Here is a 5,369-nt window from a genome sequence, read left to right as displayed (position 1 = left end):
ATTGACACTTTCTTTGCTAATTTCACTTGTAAATTTCAGATTAAGCTCGTTGTTTTGAATCTGAGCTAAAAACAGTTTAATTTCTTCTTCAGAGCCTCTCCATACCAGAAAGAGATCATCAATGAATCTACTCCAATGCATTATATGGTTTTCCCATTCATTGTGATATTGTACTCGGATCACCTGCTCCTCCCACCAGCCCATATGCAAATTAGCATAGCTGGGGGCGAAGCAGGTGCCCATCGCGGTACCGCATGTTTGGTGGTACAATTGCCCTTCTAAAAGAAAGAAATTGCTGGTCAGACATTGTTCGACCATCCTGATTAACATCTGTGTATGGGCCCAATGTTTGATAGATCTGGTATTGAGAAAGTGCCCCACTGCTCTTAGGCCATCTTTGTGTCTAATGCTTGTGTATAATGTTGACACATCTATGGTTACTAGGAAATAATCATCTTCCCAAGGAAGATCATAGATTCCCCTCAGGAAGTCCCCAGTATCTTGTATATATGCAGGGAGTGTTCTGGCCAACGGGTTAAGAAATGAATCAACAAACTTGGATGTATTTTCTAGTGCACTGCCCATAGCTGATATTATCGGGCGGCCAGGAGGGTTTTTCAGATCTTTATGTACTTTCGGAATTAAATAAAGTACCGGGGTTACTGGGTGATCTATTTTCAAAAACATCAGCTCATCATGATTTATGAGGGTTTGATCATACCAAATCTTTAGTTCGTCATTAAAATGATCGTTACTGCACAACATAACTGGCTCCTCAACCTTGACATAGCAACTCTTGTTGTTCAACTGTTTGTATGCTTCTGTGAGGTACTGTTTCTTCCCCCATAGAACAATATTGCCTCCTTTGTCTGCATTGCGTATAATGCAATTGTCAGATGAAGACAATTTCTTAATCAATACATGATAGGCTTTCTGTTTCTTGTTTAATTTATTCATAGTACAATATGAATGTTTGCCCAGGTTTTTCAGTTCATTCAAAACCAAATCGCTATATACATCTGTTACATCTCTTGGAGTCATTGGGGTGAATTTCGAGCTCTTTTTGAACCCTGTTGGTGCATCTTGATAGATGTCAATGTTCTCTTCTTGAGCAATTTGTGACGCACTGCATGCAGATTCATTATCGTTTTATTTATTTCAATGAAATCATTTCTTAATAAAGCTGATTATTTTTGGCTAAGAATTTCAGATTTTTAATCATTTATGAAAAAAGATTGCTTCTCCTAACCAAAAGAAGCAAAGCTGCCTATTACAATACTGTGAATTGATTGAGGGCATGCCCTAACCTCATGGAGGTGAGCACGGTCAAACTAATGGCAATATGTCCTCGTTAGTATAGTGGTCAGTATTCCTGCCTGTCACGCAGGAGACCGGGGTTCAATTCCCTGACGGGGAGACGATTCCTTTTATTCACACAATCAAATAAAATGATGTACTTTCTAACATTGTAAACTATATTTGTCTTTATCATTGTCTATTACGATTGAGATAAACGTTGAATTCACTGATGTCCAAATTGCTTACAGATGTGTTAACAGAAACTCAGAATATGCTCTGGATATTTCAATCTGCAAAGACCATACCATCATAAACAATTTACCTCTATACCTCTATAATCTATTGGAAAATGGAATGAAGCAGTGGCAAATCTTAGGCTTCCGCTCCACTCTAGGGGCTAGATTTAGAAGTGGAGTTACTGCTTTTGGTTAGTAGTGACCCCTGGTGGTTAATGCTTATAAGCTGCAAATGGTAAAGTGAGGTGATTATATATCGATATATATATATATATATATTATCTACTGGCGGTCGCCAGTAGATAGTTATAGTTAGGACCGTGTTTCCATAGGAAATCCGCAACATTCTATTTGGAATAACTTTGGCGCCGGTTGACAAATCCTCGCACAATTTTAAAAATAGGTGGGGCGCTCCGCTCCGCTCCTACCCTGAAAGTCTCGGGGGGATTTGTCAAGTGGGGGCTGAGAAAAAAGGGGGGTCCCAAAACACGTTTTCCCCATGCAATTTTCCATAGGGACCTTTAGTCCAAGGTACAGCCCGAACGGCTGAACAGAATTACTTGAAATTTGGCAGAGAGGTAGTCCTCAGTTCCGGGAAGTGCCTTTTGCAGGTCTGGTGTCAATCTGTTCAGTAGTTCCTGAGAAAATCAAAAGTAAAATCATATATATATGTGGGCGAAGCCTAACCACACATCTCATCCTGAGATCTGATTGGCTGTCAGCACTTCATCCAAGAAGTGTTGGCAGCCATCTTGGGACCACTATACATGATAGCACCTCATTAAAAAGCATTGCAGTTAATAGAAGGTTTTAAGACTTTAGTTACATTATAAATCATTTGTTGATGGTACCATACTCATTTTAAGAATTGTGGTATGTTCTAAGGTGAATTCACCATGTGAAAAAGCCTTCTGCTGGGATATCATGATTGAGAGAAAAATATTTTCTCATGCTTTTCCCACATAGGTTTGGAAGGTGATCTATAAGCTAAACTGAGAGCTTATTTTCTGTAAATTCACATTATCTTTCTCAGTCATGTGAGAATGAAGTCTAACATTCTCAGTAAAACATGTACATCCAACAAGGGCAGAGACTGCCAGTTGATTCCTTTGTGTTCTACTGCAGCTTCCCAGAGTGTTCCAAAGAACAACTAGAGCACTAACAGTCCTACTTATGATAAACGTATGGCACACCTGAAGCCATCTTGCTTGGATTAAAGTGGTAACTCTTAAAACATTTAATTTAAAAAGGAACAAAATGAGGGGGTTCATTTATCCATAAAAAGTATGATTAGTGCTGCAGAAAGAAAATTTAGGGCACATTTTGAGTGACTTCTCAAATCCTCTTCTATTTCATTAAAAAATTCTGACGTGCAGACTGAAACATGCACTTTCAATACCAGCAGCAGTTTTCCCTGGTGAGCAGTAGATTTACTACAGTGATCTAATGAGCAAAAAGAGTGCTAACATTCTGAATTTATGGCAAATGTGTGACACATCTGAATGCCTTCTTGATGGAATCAAAGTAAAAAACTGAAAGTATTTCATACTGAGGAGACTGCAGTAAATGAGGAAATTAGGAAACTTCATAACAAATATATCTCCCAAGATGGCCACCAGAGACAAAAGAGCCCAAATGTAGCCCAAATATCACCCAGATGTAGCCCAAGTATAGCCCAATGACAGAATGTCCCAGAATGTTCTTAAAAACAACTAGAGCGCTTATTGTCTTCATTATGACAAAAGTATGGCACACCTGAAGCCATCTTGATTGGAATAAACTGGTAACACTTAAAACATTTAATTTAAAAAGGAACACAATGAGGGGGTTCATTTTGGCATAGAAATTATGATTAATGCTGAAGAAAGAAAATGAGGGCACATTTTGAGTGACTTCTCAAATCCTCTTCTATTTCATTAAACAATTCTGACATGCAGACTGAAACATGCACTTTTAATACCAGGAGCAGACTTCCATGGTGAACAGTAGTTTTACTACAGTGATCTAATGAGCAACTAGAGGGCTAACATTCAGAATTTATGGCAAATGTGTGACATATCTGAATACGTTCATAATGGAATCAAAGTGAAAAACTGAAAGCATTTCCTACTGAGGAGACTGCAGTACATGAGGAAATTAGGAAACTTCATAACAAATAAATCTCCCAAGATGGCCACCGGAGACAAAAGAGCCCAAATGTAGCCCAAAATCACCCAGATGTAGCCCAAATATAGCCCAATGACAGAAGTGTGCAAAACACTTATTATTTTGTGTTTTTGCAGTGTTATATAGTGCAGACTTGTCAGGTATTGGAGTGCTTTACATGAGCATTGGTTACATCACACAAGAACAAATTCATTTTGGTTGTAGACATGGGGAGACTAAGGGATTTGACCAGAATCACAGAATGTCGAGCTGAAGCAGAAACTCCAACCTGGTTCCCCAGTTGCAAAGTCTGCAGTTCTGGAAGTAACACCACATCCTCTCCCCTAAGTGCAACATTTAATCAAGTGGTCAACTGGATAAAAAAACTAAGATTACAAATAATTTAAAAGTTCTTTGTCGCTATTTGAAAACTCAGAAAATATGTCCTCATTTTAGTTTTTTAGAGCACTAACCATAATTTTGATGCAAATAAGACCCTCTCATATATGTAATTTCTAAAGGAAATGCTCTAGGTATTACAGTTTTGATTACATCAAGATGACGTCAGGCGTTCCACACTTTTGTAATAAATATAGAATGTTAGCAATCTAGTTGTTCATTAGGATACTGTTGAGAGGCAGAGGCCAGGGGCACGGACTCTGAAAATTGAAGGCAGGTAGGAGGGTGCAAAGGCAACAATTTAACCACACTGAGCAGGCAGGAAGGGCCGTGGCAGCACAACAGACTATGGAGGGCAGTGGAAAGGGGGGCAGGGGCAACAAACCAACAATACAGGACTTGCAAGAGAGGCTGTGGCAATGTAATAGACCATTGTGGGCAGAAGGAAGAGGCAATGGTAGTACAACCATACATGCCATCAGACCTGATTCAGCCAGGAAACGTCCAATGTTTTTAAGCTCAAATGGGCTTTATTTGATCTGTCTCCTGTCTACAATCTCCTCTTTTTCAATGTAACTCAAAGGGGAAAATCAATACCCCAGTTTTTTTTCAAAATCTCCCTCTTACCAAGTTCAAAATGTTCGCAAGTATGGTACATTGGATCATGGTAGGCAGGAGGAATTGAGGTAGGGACATGGACTGGAATAACAGAGGACAGGAGGGACATGGAGAGGTGCACCAAACTGACCCTACAGGGCAGGCATCAGGGTTTGCAGCAGCACAATACACCACACAGCGCATGCGGGACGGGAGTGCAGCACAACAATCCATAGAAAGCAATAGGGAGGGGACAGGACCATGCACATGGACAACAGAGAACAGAGGGGAAAGAGGCAATGGTAGCTAGCTGACCATAATGGACAGACAGGAGAGAAAGCTGCAGCATAACAGACCATAAAGGGCAGGAGGGACGGATCAGGGGCATTACAATGGAACAGACCATCCAGGAGGGAGGGAATAAGGGTGTGCACATGGAAACAGAGGGCTGGGGGCAAGGGGGCAGGGCAGGAGCAGCAAGATGACCATGGAGGTCAGGCAGGATGGGCACTAGAAACAAGACACACCATGGAGAGCAACAGTGAGACTATGATGCCATACACACAGACAATGGAGGGAAGGTGGGAGGGGGGAGGGGGCAGCTAGCTGACCACACAGGGAAGGTGGGAGGGGCCATGGTAGCACAGAAGACCATGCATGGCAAGCGGGAGGGTTAGTGGCAGCACAATGGCT

The 5,369-nt window shown here is 40.9% G+C and overlaps 1 non-coding gene across 1 annotated transcript; it reads left to right on the top strand.

The window, feature by feature from the left end:
- The first annotated feature begins 1,345 nt into the window (after window positions 1-1,345).
- On the top strand, window positions 1,346-1,417 carry TRNAD-GUC (transfer RNA aspartic acid (anticodon GUC)). Its single transcript has one exon. It is a non-coding gene; the product is annotated as a tRNA-Asp (tRNA).
- Window positions 1,418-5,369: the final 3,952 nt, after the last annotated feature.

Source organism: Triturus cristatus, chromosome 7 (genome assembly GCF_964204655.1).
Source record: "Triturus cristatus chromosome 7, aTriCri1.1, whole genome shotgun sequence".
NCBI classification, from domain to species: domain Eukaryota; kingdom Metazoa; phylum Chordata; class Amphibia; order Caudata; family Salamandridae; genus Triturus; species Triturus cristatus.
The sequence above is the reverse complement of the archived record's forward strand: the minus strand, read 5'-3'. Positions and strand labels throughout refer to the sequence as shown.